This window comes from Brassica rapa, chromosome A05 (assembly GCF_000309985.2).
Source record: "Brassica rapa cultivar Chiifu-401-42 chromosome A05, CAAS_Brap_v3.01, whole genome shotgun sequence".
Lineage (NCBI taxonomy): Eukaryota > Viridiplantae > Streptophyta > Magnoliopsida > Brassicales > Brassicaceae > Brassica > Brassica rapa.
In genome coordinates this window covers 15,016,917-15,033,557 of record NC_024799.2, presented here as the reverse complement: position 1 = coordinate 15,033,557, position 16,641 = coordinate 15,016,917, and the positions used below count along the sequence as shown (strand labels likewise).

Below are 16,641 nucleotides of genomic sequence, written 5' to 3'. Positions count from 1 at the left end.
GTCGATTTCTATGGAAACTCGTCTTCCTCGGATCTTTTCCTTGTACCTAACATAAATAAAATACTAACACTGGGTTTCCTCCAACTCAACGCTTATTTTCACTCACTAGCTTGACTTCTGGAGATCTGATTCAGTCCGGATGAGAATGAGAACTTGCTCCAAATCAAGTCTCAATGTCTACTCTTTGAAGCTTTATCATTCTTGTGTGAAAGCCTCCTCCATAGACCCTTCTCCTTTGTCTATCATCTCAACAATAAGGAGTGCTCTAAGTTTTGCATATGGATGTGAAAAGCAATTGCTGCGCACTCTTGATTTTCTGATACTATCTGAGAAGTAAGGAGTCAATGGTAATTGAGAACCTCCTTTGGTTCGTTTCCGCTTCTTCCAATTTCTCCCCTTCTTTCCCACAGGCTTGTGTAATCTCACTCTGGACTTCCTGGCATCATCTGAGAAGTGAGGAATCAATGATATCTGAGAACCTTCATTGATTCTCTTTTTCTTCTTCCAGTTCCTCCACTTCTTTCCCCCACACTTGTCAGAATACGTGGTGGTATCTCCATAAAAAATATTTCCGCACAATTCATACTCATTCTGCTCTGATTCGTGTCTGGTGTCGATCGATGGTATCTGATCGGTATCGATCGATGATGAAGTGTTAGTGTCGATCAATTCTGATTTGCTGATGTCGCTCGATGGTGCTCCTGCTGGGCCTTCATCTACTTCATCTGTAAATCGCAGCCCTCTCTGAGAAGCTTCTACATGATGTTGATCATTCAATACCTCAATGTAAGAACTCAGATACACAACTTTATCTGGTGGGATAAGAGATTCAACTTCAAACACCGCACATGGAACCATAATCTTCACAGGATCATGCATCCTCTTAACTCTTTTGCAAATCCCAACAGCTTCTTCTGCGCATATAGGTGGTCTTAGATGTTCGGGGACATCAATGTGTGATGTCTTAGACATGTGCATTATCTCCTCAATCGGTCCTGGTTCAATTGGGTATCCAAATAGTTCATCCAACCATGAGTATCGATCGATACAATTGGGCGGGTGTCGATCGATGCAGTCGGGTGTATGTAGATTCATGATGTGTGACGACTGTCGATCGATGGCATAGGGTGGGTGTTGATCGATTACGCAGGGAGTGTATCGATCGATCTCATCAGGTTGATGTCGATCGATGTCGTCAGCCTTTGGTGAAATTTTCAGACCTCGTCCCGAAGTGTGCTGATCATCAAACTTCTGCTTCGGGTTCTGGTCTAAATCCCCAAGCCATTCCTCCAGGTCCAAGAAGTCTTCCATAGTTACTTCTTCACTCGAATCCAAATCTCCAAGCTGTTGTCCATCCTCTAACTCCAAGAATTCTTCTAGTTCCAAGAAATCTTCCATGGTGATTTCTTTTTCTACTTTTTGGTTAGGATAACAACTTGATACATCGATGCTCTTCAGTGTCGAGTCTGCAATGTCATGAGGACAACTCGATTTTTTCAGGGATTTTGAGTGGTATCGATCGACAACAAAAGTTTGTGTCGATCGATGTTTGAAGGCTGGGGTCGATCGATGTTGAAAAGCTGGTATCGATCGATGTTACGGTTGGGATATCGATCGATGTTGAGGTCGTGTCACTAATATCAGCTAGTTCTACTGTTCTCAGCTTTCCAGACTCATGTTGCTCATCATCCTCTACCATATATTCCAGCATAGACCTTATCTCAATCTCTAGATTTACTACAGCATCATAGAGAAATTTGTTGAGGAAGGCGTATCTGATGTCATTCCAGGTAGTGAGAGATCCTGGTGGTAGCTTCTTCAACCAATGAGCTGCATCCCCAGCAAGAGAGTATGGAAATAGTTTGCAAAAGTAGTAGTCTTCAGAGACTCCATTGCATTTAATGGTCGAGGCTAGATCTACAAATGTCTCCAGGTGGCTAGTGGGATCTTCATGAGGAAAATCATGGAAAGAATGCTGACCCACAAGAGAGATATAAGCAGGGTGCAGCTCAAGGACAGTATTCTGAAGTGCTGAACGACGCAATGCAAACCTTTTAGCATAGGCGTCCTCAGGACTGTTATAGTCTCTAATTGCCTTCGGTCGTCTAGTCCTAGCATACACAGTGGTAGCATCAGGGATTGTAGAAGGTATCGATCGATGACAAATATCTGTACCGATCATTTTTGAAGTTAGGATATCGATCGATTCTGAGTTACTACTGTCGATCGATGCTGAAGTCGGATCTTTTGTATCAGCTTCTTCTACTTTGCTCTGCTCTCCTGATACATGATATTCATCATCCTCAACTGTATCATGGTTGACCGTCTTTTCTCTGTTCAGTTCGTCCTTCTGCTTACTCTCATCTGCATGGCGAACCTAAATGTTTGGCTGCTTGACATGAGTTGTCAGTTTTCCAATATCTCCATTCTGCTCGCTATAGGCAAAATCCATAATCTGACTAATACTAATCTGACTAAAGACTAGTGATTATTCTTTTCTCGTGATCGTCAATCATCTTGTCCACCATGTAATCAAACCTTATACTTCGAGTTGCTACAGCTTCGCTAAAAAATTTACCTAGGAAGGCGCCTTTGATGTCTGATATACCTTGGATTTGACCCATTTTTATCCATGGTATATTAGTATTTTACTATATATATATCTATGTTTTCTACTCTTCTAGGAATGTTTTCAGGTTCAGGTGCATTTCAGAGTAAAGCTATGACTTTGGAGCATTTTGGAGCATAAAGGATATTTCACCTGAGCTGACCACTTAGAGGTCGACGAGAGGAAGAATAATCGATCGATGCGCATCAGTGATGACGATCGATATCAGGAAATGCCTCTACAAATGAAGATTAATATCGATCGATGTACACAAGTACCATCGATCGATGTCGAGACACCAGACGCAACATTTTGGATTCAGCAGACTTAAAAACCAAGGCAAAGCTAAATTACCAAAATGCCCTGACGAGTTTTTAACCTAGTAGAATATATACTGCCTAAGTTTTTGACGGCAGGGAGAGCTTTTTACTTTCTAGACCCAGTTTTGTTACAAGTTTCATTTGGGAGAGAAGATCACTTGTGATTGGAACTCCTTGTTTCTATTTCTTTTCATCTATTCTATGAGTTTCTATTTATCTATTGATATGAATTGCTTTGCTATGTCTGAGTAGTTCAACTGTTAGATCCAGGGTTCAGATAGGTTTGTGGGATTAGCTCCAAACTATAGATCTGCCTTGTTTTGATATTCATAATAGATTTGTATTCATTGCTTGTTTTAGCCTTGCTAACTAGAACTTGATCATAGGATTGCATATTCAAGCACCCTTGTTATCCCATCCTCACATCTATCTATCATATTAGGATTGCTAGAGAGGGCTAACCGCCAATTTAGAATCTTAGTAGGGCATTTCATACTCGCGCATAGGCCTGGCTAGAACCCGTCGACCGATGTCCTCAACTGACAATCGATCGATGTTGGCAAAGGTGTATCGGTCGACGTCTTAATAGACTATCGATCGACACTCTCTTGTGTCTGCATCTAACCGGTGAAACACAAGATCTAGTCTGTTAACCAGTGGTACATGCGACAGCTGATCACTGAGTTAAGAGAATGAGCTCTAATATATCATGCATGCAACAGTTAGGCATTTATAGGTATTATAATCTCCAACACCTGAATAGTGGCCCTGCATCTAATATCATTTCCAACCTAGTTACATTTATTATTTACTCGCTTGTTACTATTGCTATTTCATTTAAAACATTTACAATCTTTACAATTAATAAACACTAGATTTAATTGTTTCCTAGCTCCTTGTGGATTCGATCCCTAAGTACTACATCTGAACCTCTTTTGATGAGAGTAACACTCCTTAGAGTAATTTGAGTGGTATCAAATTTGGCGCCGTTGCCGGGGAGCTTTGATCGCCATTAGATTTAGTTTTATTAATTCTTATTCTTTTCTTTACCCCTTTTCTAATAATCTTTTTCTTGTCTTTTCAGGTGCATGCCCAGCGGTACAAGAAGCGACAAGGAGAAAGACTTGCTGTTCTCAGACGATCCTGCTTATTTGGAACGCACCATCCGTAGAGGTCAACGTTCCACATCGCTCGACGCAACCACTTCGTCGTGGATCGATATGCACAACCAACCGTCGACCGACACCACACCATCATCGTCGATCGATCCCAATCGTTCGACAACGATCGATACTACACCGCGTACGTCGATCGATACCGTATCGTCAAAAATGGTAAACATTATTATTCTAACTCAGGATGAGAACGGAAACCTGTATGACCAGGCCGGTCATCTGCATAATGCAACAGGTCAGAAAATAGATGCTCAGGGAACTGTAATCCCTGATGCTGATGCTACAGGAGCTGCTCAACCTGTAGATGAGGACGCTCGATCGAAACCACTGGCCGACTACAATCGCCCAGATGAGTACTATTCCAACAGATCAGCTATTCGACTTCCGGAGATCCAGAAGCAGAATTTTGAGCTGAAGCCTCAATACTACACTCTCGTGTCGCAGATACCCTACTCTGGGTTACCGCACGAGCATCCTATGGACCATTTGGAACGGTTCGAGGATCTAATCGCTGCCATTCGGATGGAAGGAGTCGCCGAGGATTACCTGCTGTGCAAGCTCTTAAGATATACGCTGAATGGAGAAGCAATGCACTGGCTTATGCAGCAACCCACAGGATCTTTAACATCCTAGAGCGACATCAAGAATGCTTTCTTACGAAACTTCTTCGATGAGGCGCGCGCTGAAGAACTTCGGAACAAAATTTCCACATTCTCGCAGAAGGCTGGAGAGTCCTTCAAAGATGCGGGGATTAGATTTAGGTTCTTCCAGCGAGACTGTCCACACCACGGATTTAACGAAGTGCAGCTGCTAAGCACTTTCTTCCGAGGTCTCGCCTTACAGTATCTAATGGCCCTTGATACGGCGAGTGAAGGAAACTTCACTACTCGGAATCCGTTGGAAGCTGTGAGACTTATCGAAAACCTTGCTAACAGCAGCAGCACCAAAAACACTGACTCTGAATGGAAGAAGTCTGTAGCCTCTATCGAGAAGGAACAGATGGACGAAGTAAGAGCTAAGTTAGATGTGGTGCACGAGCTTCTTAGGAAGCAAGTCTGTTCAGCTGAAGGATAAGTAGCAGATACAGAAGGAGAAGAAGATGTGAACTACATCGGAGGTACCGGATTCCAAAAATTTGGAAACCAGGGCGGAAACAGAAACTTCTTTGGAAATGGCCAAAGAAGTAACCAAAATTCACAATTTCAAAAACCCTTCAACAACAGCAAGAGCTACTCAAACTCATACTACCAAAATCCACCACCCCAGACTCAGGAAAGCAAGATCGAAGAGATGCTTGATCGAGTACTGTTGGGACAACAACAAATCACTGTGGATTTCAACGGTAAGATAGACTCCGCCTACAACAATCTGAACACCAAAATTGAGACCTTAGTGACTCAGGTGAGAAAACTTGAATCCCAATTAATTCAGACGGGCGAGACAATAAAAAGGCAAGAAGCTTTCGCTAGAGAGATAGGAGCCGACAAAGGAAAACACCACGTAAATGCCATCATAGATGATGATTTCTGGCAAGTGGTGAGAAATGAAAAGCTTGAGGAAGGAGATTTCGAAATCGAAAACTCCATGAGTCTCGGCGGATCCCAATGGTGTCGACCGATGTCGATAAACTCGCATCGATCGGCAGACCATGATGAAGATCGATGGACGGATTACTCCAGTCATCTATCGATGTCATCTGCCAAATCGACTGAATGCAATGCGGTTAGTATTCTAACTCATGAAGAATTCGCAGCTAAGCATCCTCACCCACCCTCCCCTTTCTATGAAAAAATCGATCGATCGGTTGAGCCAACCATCGATCGACAGAGTGAGTCCGACGTCGATCATCAAAACACACCTCCCATCGATCGACAGGCACCTCTGACATACCGAGTGCGGTTACCCTGAATCGATAATGATTACATCAACGCACTCAGACCACCACCTAAACCATAAGCAAACCCACCCGAACCAAAACCCAACCCTTTAAATAGTTCACCAGAATCAGTTTAAGAAGAACAAGAATCTGAAGGGAGAAGGTTAAGGAAAAGAAGGGAGAAGATTCCTAAAAACCTTAAGAGGGAAGCTAACGATAAGGAGATGGATGGTTTCACTAAACGAGTCCTCAGAATCCCAATCGAAAAACCTTTTGATGAAGCGTACTTCACACACCGGTTGTGGATGTTCTTCAGAGAAACAAAGGTAACTAAAAAGGACATTAGGAGAATGTTTCATCAAGTCAGAGGGAAGATGAAACACAGGATCACATTGATGAAGAAGAGTGATCCTGGGAAGTTTGCAATACAATGCATAGTCAAGGATGTTGAATTTCCCCATTCGATGTGTGACACAGGAGCATCAGTTAGTATCCTCCATAGGATCATGGAAGACCAGCTTGGTTTGACCATTGAACCCTCAACGGAATCCTTCACCTTCGTGGATCTTTCAGAGAAATGATCAGGAGGTATTATAAGAGATCTGGAGGTACTGATTGGTAATGCCCTTGTCCCTGTAGATTTTCATGTCCTAGACATTGAGCTTAACTGGAACTCTTCACTTCTGCTTGGAAGATCTTTCCTAGCTACAGTAGGAGCCGTATGTGACATGAACAAAAACAAATTGTGTCTAACGCTCATAGACCCAAACATCCACTACGACCCCATCCGACCTAAGAGAAAGGTAATTAATTCTGTGGATTATGGGAAAGAACTTGGCTTCATTGGCGCATGCCATTGTGGAGCAGGGTATGAATCGGAGTACAAAACAGAGTACTCGGAATCGATCGACACCCCAACCTTTCCATCGATCGATTCCAATGTGTCAACGGTGACCGATAACCGCAACAACACGTCACTCGACGTAATACACCCAGTTGACCATTTCGCTTCACCTAGTCATTGTTACCAACACTTTTCCTTCCAACCTCCAAGCAAGAGAGGACATGATGATTATTCCATAGGAAGTTGGGCAGATAGTGGTTTCCATGAAAGTTTTGCAGTTGACACTGTAATTACTTCACCTAATGAGGAACATACGGAGGAATACGATGAGGATTATTGGAAAGAACGTGCAATAGAAATATCTTTTCAAGATGAAAGACTTGAAACACATAAGTAAAATTGCTTCATTTGCTTTTCAATTCCATTAACTCTTCTTTTTCATAATTCATATGCGTAAATTTCTTCTTTGAAGGGAACACCTTGAACCTGTCAACCTTTTAATTTTTTGAACTTCAGTTGAGGCTTGTTTGTTTTGTATATATACGTCATAGCAAGGATCTTCATCATAGTAGCTATAAGACATGAAATATTTATAGATCTCGCCATCAAGATCTTCCTCACGAGAACAAAACGGATTAGCTTGTTGATCATGATTTGGCATTTTTGTTGCACTTCTCATGAACCCATTCATGATTAAAAGCAATCAATGGCTCTTTTCCCATAGAATCACGTTGTAAAGTATTCTTCTCAAAACCCACTAATGCATAACCTTTCTTTTGATTGATGTTGCCAATGACTTGGAGATGAGCATTATCCTGTCCTAGGGACACGGCAACACTAGATGTTAGATTTATGTGAGTATTAATACCTGTTCTTTTAACACTGAAGCGGGAACACACTGTTTAGCCGTCGAGAAGGAACACCTCTCGGCTCTGATACCAGCCTGGCGCAGCATACAAACTAGATAATCAGCTCAACCAAGAGATTTGATAATCCTCCTTGGGACCTGCTTCGCTCAATCAAGGGATTCAAAGAATCGCTTGAGACCGGTTTCCTATTTTGATGAATTGAATCAAATCAAGAACAAGGGTTTCAGAGAAGCCTCTCTTTTATTAAAATATATCAAAAGCTGCCTCATAATAAAAGAATACAAAGAGTATAAATAAGACTTCTATCTAGGGTTTTCCTTGACATAAAATAAAAGGAAAATAACAGTTATATAGATATAAAAAATATTAAAAATAAACCAAAGACTAATCAGAATGTTTCGTTTCCTGCTGTCCAAGCATGATGACGCTGCATCACATAACCCTTGGTAAGATGTGATACCACTCAAATTACCCTAAGGAGTGTTACTATCATCAAAAGAGGTTCAGATGTAGTACTTAGGGATCGAATCCACAAGGAGCTAGGGAACAATTAAATCTAGTGTTTATTAATTCTAAAGGTTGTAATGTTTTAAATGAAATAGCAATAGTAACTAGCGAGTAAATGATAAATGTAACTTAGGTTGGAAATGATATTAGATGCAGGGCCACTATTCAGGTGTTGGAGATTATAATTCCTATAGATGCCTAACTGTTGCATCCATGATATATTAGAGCTCATTCGCTTAACTCAGTGATCAGCTGTCGCATGTACCACTGGTTAACAGACTAGATCTTGTGTCTCACCGGTTAGATGCAGACACAAGAGAGTGTCGATTGATAGTCTATTAAGACGTCGACCGATACACCTTTGCCAACATCGATCGATTGTCAGTTGAGGACATCGATCGACGGGTTCTAGACAGGCCTATGCGCGAGTATGAAAATGCTCTACTAAGATTCTAAATTGGCGGTTAGCCCTCTCTAGCAATCCTAATATGATAGATAGATGTCAGGATGGGATAACAAGGATGCTTGAATATGCGATCCTATGATCAAGTTCTAGTTAGCTAGGCTAAAACAAGCAATGAATACAAATCTATCATGAATATCACAACAAGGCAGATCTACAGTTTGGGCTAATCCCACAAACCTATCTGAACCTTGGATCTAACAGTTGAACTACTCAGACATAGCAAAGCAATTCATATCAATAGATAAATAGAAACTCATAGAATAGATGATAAGAAAATGAAACAAGGAGTTCCAATCACAAGTGATCTTCTCTCCAAATGAAACTTGTAACAAAACTAGGTCTAGAAAAGAAAAGCTCTCCCTGCCGTCAAAACACTTGCAGTATATATTCTACTAGGTTAAAAAACTCGTCAGGGCATTTTGGTTATTTAGCTTGGTCTTGGTTTTTAAGTCTGCTGAATCCAAAATGTCGCGTCTGGTGTCTCGACATCGAACGATGGTACTTGTGTACATCGATCGATATTAATCTTCATCTGTCGAGGCATTTCCTGATATCGATCGTCACCACTTATGCGCATCGATCGATTATTCTTCCTCTCGTTGACCTCTAAGTGGTCAGCTCGGGTGAAATGTCCTTTATGCTCCAAAATGCTCTAAAGTCATAGCTTTACTCCGAAATGCACCTGAACCTGAAAACATACCTAGAAGAATAGAAAACATAGATATATATATATAGTAAAATAATAATGTACCATGGATAAAAATGGGTCAAATTCAAGGTATATCAACTCCCCCAGACTTACCATTTTGCTTGTCCTCAAGCAAAACATACAGGCAGTCTCTCTGAAAGAGGTTTGAAAATATTTGGGAACTTAAGATTTTAAAAACATAGAAATCTTTCCTCAACAATTTTGCAACCACATTTAAAAAGTCCTAATCACAAAAGCACACTATGCAATATCCTAGCTTAGCAACCATTTCTAACATAACACAACTCATCAATTCACGTCTGACATCCCCTCTACTGATTTCATTTCTTAGCATAAATATAAAGTGAATGCTTTACCTTGGGAGTATCGATCACATGATGCAAGGATTTCAGACAGGTATCTGGAGCTGCAGGTAAAAGTTAGTTCCTAGTTTCTCTCTCTCTAAATTTCTCTCTTGAGTCAAAGTCTGCTTCCATTGCAGGATCAGTGACCAAGATTGGACAGGCTTCCATGAATCAAAACTTAATGGTGGTTGCCACCAAATTCTGTTCACTTCTTTTTGACCTATATCCAAGAGTTCTTTGCGAAAGCGAGCCTTGAAGATTGCCGCCCCCAAGTCCCGTTTCGAACTCTTTTATTTGAGTCTTTATGAATCAAGCCTCCATGGTTTTAGCCACCAAGTCCTATTCAGACTCATCCTAATTAAAAAATAGATCTTACTTACTTTTTTTTTTTAAATAGAAACTCTATAACTAATCTAGGGTCGAAATCTAGAGAGAGAAAATGTGATAAATAATCTAAACCAGGTGTTACCTTCCAGACCTATCTGAAGAATCCGATCCCATGTATACCAAGCCCCAAGACAAGCGGTTATGTCAGGTTTAGTGTTGAAAATCAGCTTTGGTTACTTCATACGGTTCAAGGCAAGTGTGTAATTGATAGGTTGATCTGCTTTAGCATCTTTAGTGCTATCTGCAATCAGTAAATCTAAAACGGTGCTAAAGATTGGTTAGATATTCATGTTTAAATCAATATAGGATTATAGTCCCTATTTTTTATAGCTAAGCATAATTTATTTGAAATTCCTTTTTACGTAAGAATAAAATTAATTGTATCAGTAAATCTCCCCCCAGACTTAAATTACACTGTCCCAGTGTAACTCAGCCGGAGTTATGATGAAAAGTGTATGATGTACGAAATGTAACAAGTAGGTAAGATACATCTGACCGGATTAAATATCGATCGATGTGTAAGTGGTACATCGATCGTCGTGTGGTTGCCTATGTCGAACGATGTCGACGTCTCGTCGTCGGTCGATATTCAAGTCCTCCTACTTGGTTCTCCTAAATCTGAAAGAGATAAAACGAAAGAAATCAAATGCTAGCTAATAAAATCGAAGTAAACTACCTAATAGTGGGTTGCCTCCCACTCAGCGCTTGGTTATAGTCATTTAGCTTGACTGTGGTGGTGATTGGCTATTGGGTGGAGAAGCAGCTGCTTGTTGGAAAGCAAGCATCCACGTCATCTCTGCGCATTCTGGACCAAGATGCAATGAAACTTCTTGTGGCCTCATCATTTCTTGTCCATTTGTCATCCATCTTCCCAAGTACATTGGAGATGTTCTGTAGCCTTTCTTGAATGTTGTCAATGCTGACCTGGTGCAAGCCTATGTTGTCATAGGCGTATGCTGAAAGATCTGTCAGTTCCTTTTGCATTGACTCTACTGTCTTGTGTATCAGCTGCTCGCCGATTGGTATAGACTCGGCGTCGATCGATGCGATTATGTGTTTGTTGGTCGATCTCGGTGAGTTGCCGTCGATCGATTTCGCTTTTGTCCTGTCGCTTGATGTTGATATCTGGTGTTGAGCTGCGAGTTGCCTCTGAATGGCTTTGACTTCTTTCTGTAGCCATTCTGTGTGGTTGTCTAGTCCACTGATTTTGTTGTCGAATGGAAAGTAGATGTCATCGCAGCGTTTGTCAAGTCGTTCCTCCATGGTGTCTAGAGCAGTGTAGATCTTGGATGTGATCTTGTCAACCTCTGCTGCTGTGTAAGGAAGTAACTCCACAGGTTTCTTGCCATCGATCCAGGGTCCTCGTAGCCTGTCGATCGATGCTGATGTTACCTGCAAAAAACTTTGATTAGTAATGTTCTCAATATCCTTTTGGGCATCAAGTAATTGACTAGACAATTTGTTTAAATCTATCATGACTGGTGATATAAAACAGTCATGCATATCCTCGTAAGTCCTCAGCCTCTCATTCATTGCTGAGACTTTGGCGTCGAGCGATGTGAAGGTGCACATGTCGATCGATGTGGCTGGATGTTGGTCCTTCTTGCGAATGGTGTCCGGATCTTGCTGTAGTAGCTCGATTTTAGTGCTTAGCCAGTCTACGTTGTTGTTGAGAGGGCAGTAAACGTCGTTTATCCTCGTGTCGATGTATGAGACTTCCCATTCATCCCTGTGTTGTGTTGAACATCGCGGTTCTGCAAGGATCTGAGCTGTAGGAAGACTGACGTCTATCGATGTTGCACGTGGTGCGTCGATCGATGCTGAGGTCGTAGCTTCCTTCTCAAGTTGCTGAAGTAAACTTTCAATTTCTGTCCTCATTTCTGCCATACATCTGAAAAGCTCATTGTAGCCTCTATCCGAAGGCTGATGTGTGTCATCCACCAATATTTTGAGCTCCTCTCCCAGTTTCTCCTGAGCTCCACAAATACCAAACACCATTTCATCGATTTCTTCTTTGGTGTAGAGTTCTGGTGTCAGTCTTGTGAGTGTGAAGGAAGTGGCATGTTCTGGAAGACAGATGTGGCTCTCCTCAAAAAGAGATGCTCTTTCCAGTATTTTCCTGATGTTTTCCTTTGTGACAGGTATCATCTCACCAGCTGCGCTTCATTGCATCTTGGTCCAGTATGTGCAAAGATAACATGGATGCTTGTTTTCCAACAAGCCACTGTTTCTCCACCAACTAGCCAATCACTACCACAGTCAAGCTAAATGACTATAACCAAGCGCTGAGTGGGAGGCAACCCACTATTAGGTATTTTATTTAGGTTTTATTAGCTAGCATTTATTTACTTTCGTTTTATTTCTTTCAGATTTAGGAGACCCAAGTAAGAGGACATTAATATCGACCGCCGACGAGACGTCAACATCGCTCGACATAGACAAACACACGAGGATCGATGTAACATGTTCCCATCGATCGATATCTAATCCGGTCAGATGTATCTTCCTCACTTGTTACATTTCGTACCTATGACTTATTCCATCGTAACTCCGGCTGAGTTACACTGGGACAGTGTAATTTAAGTCTGGTGGGAGATTTACTGATATAATTTATTTTATTCTTATATAAAAAGGAATTTTAATAAATTATGCTTAACTATTGAAAATAGGGACTATAATCTTATATCGATTTAAACTTGAATATCCAACCAATCTTTAGCACCATTTTAGATTTACTGATTGCAGATACCACTGTAGATGCTAAAGCAGATCAACCTATCAACTACACACTTGCCTTGAACGTATGAAGTAACCGAAGCTGATTCCCTACACTAAACCTGACATAACCGCTTGTCTTGGGGCTTGGTATACATGGGATCGGATTCTTATGACAGGTATGGAAGGTAACACCTTGTGTAGAATATTTATCACATTTTCTCTCTCTAAATTTTGACCCTAGAATAGTTAGTGATTTACATATAAAAAAAAAGAAGATCTATTGTACTTAGGATGAGTCTGAACAGGACTTGGTGGCTAAAACCATTAAGGCTTGATTCATAAAGACTCCAATATAAGAATTCGAAACGGGACTTGGAGGCGGCAATATTCAAGGCTCGCTTTCACAAAGAATTCTTGGATATAGGTCAAAAAGAAGTGAACAGAGCTTGGTGGCAACCACCATTAAGTTTTGATTCATGGAAGCCTGTCCAATCTTGGTCACTGATCCTGCAATGGAAGCAGACTTTGACTCAAGTGAGAAAATTAGAGAGAGAGAAATTATGAACTAACTTTTACCTGCAGCTCCAGATACTTGTCTAAAATCCTTGCATCCTATGATCGATACTCCCAAGGTAAAGCATTCACTTTATATTTATGCTAAGAAATGAAGTCAGTAGAGGGGATGTCAGACGTGAATTGCTGAGTTGTGTTATGTTAGAATTGGTTGCTAAGCTTGGATATTGCATAGTGTGCTTCTGTGATTAGGACTTTTTAGATGTGGTTGCAAAAATTGTTGAGGAAAGGATTTCTATGGTTTAAAATCTGTAAGTCCCTAATATTTTCAAACCTCTTTCAGAGAGACTGCCTGTATGTTTTGCTTGAGGACAAGTAGAAGGGTAAGTCTGGGGGAGTTGATATACCTTGGATTTGACCCGTTTTCATCCATGGTATATAGGTGTTTTACTATATATATATATATATATATATATCTATGTTTTCTACTCTTCTAGGTATATTTTCAGGTTCAGGTGCATTTTGGAGTAAAGCTATGACTTTGGAGCATTTTGGAGCTTAAAAGACATTTCACCCGAGCTGACTATGTAGAGGTCGACGAGAGGAAGCACAATCGATCGATGCACATCCAGTGCTGTCGATCGACACCATGAGATACCTCGACAAATGAAGATTAATATCGATCGATGTACACAAGTACCATCGATCGATGTCGAGACATTGGACATGCGACATTTTGGAACCAGTGGACTTAAAGCCCAAGGCCAAGCCAATTTACGAAAATGCCCTGACGAGTTTTTAACCTAGTAGATTATATACCGCCTTAATGTTTTTACGGCAGAGAGAGCTTTTTGTTACAGTTTCACTTTGGGAGAGAGAGAGAGTTTTGGAGAGAAGATCACTTGTGATTGAAAGTCCTTGTTTTCAATTCCTTTTCATCTATACTATGAATTTCCATTTCTTCATTGTCATGAATTGGTTTGCTATGTCTGAGTAGTTCATTTATTAGATCCAGGGTTCAGATAGGTTTGTGGGATTAGCCCCAAACTATAGATATGCCTTGTTGTGATATTCATGATAGATTTGTATTCATTGCTTGTTTTAGCCTTGCTAACTAGAACTTGATCATAGGATTGCATACTCAATCACCCTTGTTATCCCATCCTGACATCTATCTATCATATTAGGACTGCTAGAGAGCGCTAACCGCCAATTTAGTATCTTAATAGGGCATATCATACTCGCGCATAGGCCTGGCTAGAACCCGTCGATCGATGTCCTCAATTGACTATCGGTCGACGTAGGTAAAGGTGTATCGGTCGATGTCCCTATAGGACCATCGGTCGACACTCTCTCATTGTCAACATACTAACCGTTGAGACACGAGATCTAGCTTGTTAACCAGTGAAACATGCGACAGCTGATCACTGAGTTAAGCGGTTGATTTCTAACATATCATGCATGCAACAAATAGGCATCTATAGATATTATAATCTCCAACACCTAAATAGTGGCCCTGCATCTAATATCATTTCCAACCAAGTTACATTTACTATTTACTTCGCTTGTTACTATTGCTATTTCATTTAAACATTTACAACTCTTAGAATTAATAAACAATAGATTTAATTGTTCCCTAGCTCCTTGTGGATTCGATCCCTAAGTACTACATATGAACCTCTTTTGATGAGAGTAACACTCCTTAGGGTAATTTGATTGGTATCAAATTTGGCGCTGTTGCCGGGGAGCTTTGATCGCCATTAGATTTAGTTTTATTGATTCTTATTCTCTTCTCTACCCCCTTTCTAACATAATCTTTTTCTTGTCTTTTCAGACGCATGCCCAGCGGTACCAGAAGCAACAAGGAGAAAGACTTGTTGTTCTCAGACGATCCTGCTCATTTGGAATGCACCATCCGTAGAGGTCAACGTTCCACATCGCTCGACGCAACAACTTCGTCCTCGAACGATACTCACAACCAACCGTCGACCGACACCAAACCTTCATCGTCGATCGATTCTAATCGTTCGACAACGATCGATATTACACCGCGTACGTCGATCGATACTGTGTCATCAAAAATGGTAAACTTTATTATTCTAACACATGACGAGAACGGAAACCTGTATGACCAGGACGGTCATCTGCGTAATGCAACAGGTCAGAAAATAGACGCTCAGGGGACTGTAATCCCTGATGCTGATACTACAAGAGCTGCTCAACCTTTAGACGAGGACGCTCGATCGAAACCACTGGCCGACTACAATCGCCCAGATGAGTACTATTCCAACAGATCAGCTATTCGACTTCCGGAGATGCAGAAGCAGAATTTCGAACTGAAACTTCAATACTACACTCTCGTGTCGCAGATACCCTACTTTGGGTTACCGCACGAGCATCCTATGGACCATCTAGAACGGTTCGAGGATATAATCGCTGCTATTCGGATGGAAGGAGTCCCCGAAGATTTCCTGCTGTGCAAGCTCTTCAGATACACGCTGAATGGAGAAGCGGTGCACTGGCTTAGGCAGCTACCCACAGGATCCTTAACATCCTGGGCCGACATCAAAAATGCTTTCTTACGAAACTTCTTCGATGAGGCGCGCACTGAAGAACTTCGAAACAAAATTTCCACATTCTCGCAGAAGGCTGGAGAGTCCTTCAAAGATGCGTGGATTAGATTTAGGTTCTTCCAGCGAGACTGTCCACACCACGGATTTAACGAAGTGCAGCTGCTAAGCACTTTCTTCCGAGGTCTCGCCTTACAGTATCAAATGGCTCTTGATACGGAGAGTGAATGAAACTTCACTACTCGGAATCCGTTAGAAGCTGTGAGACTTATCGAAAACCTTGCTAACAGCAGCAGCACCAAGAACACTGACTCTAAACGGAAGAAGTCTGTAGCCTATATCGGGAAGGAACAGATGGACGAAGTAAGAGCTAAGTTAGATGTGGTTCACGAGTTTCTTAGGAAGCAAGTTTGTTTAGCTGAAGGAGAAGTAGCAGATACGGAAGGAGAAGAAAATGTGAACTACATCGGAGGTACCGGATTCCAGAAATTTGGAAACCAGGGCGGAAACAGAAACTTCTTTGGAAATGTTTAAAGAAGTAACCAGAGTTCACAATTTCAAAAACCCTTCAACAACAGCAAAAGCTACTCGAACTCCTACTACCAGAATCCACCATCCCAAACTCAGGAAAGCAAGATCGAAGAAATGCTTGATCGAGTACTGTTGGGACAACAACAAATCACCGTGGATTTCAACGGTAAAATAGACTCCGGCTACAACAATCTGAACACCAAA

General features: G+C 41.3%; 2 non-coding genes across 2 annotated transcripts; both read right to left on the bottom strand.

The window, feature by feature from the left end:
- Positions 1-4,791: 4,791 nt before the first annotated feature.
- LOC117134492 lies at positions 4,792-4,897 on the bottom strand. The gene has a single exon (XR_004458677.1). It is a non-coding gene; the product is annotated as a small nucleolar RNA R71 (small nucleolar RNA).
- Positions 4,898-15,948: 11,051 nt separating this feature from the next.
- Positions 15,949-16,055, bottom strand: LOC117134476. Its single transcript, XR_004458661.1, has one exon. It is a non-coding gene; the product is annotated as a small nucleolar RNA R71 (small nucleolar RNA).
- Between the last annotated feature and the right edge of the window lie 586 nt (positions 16,056-16,641).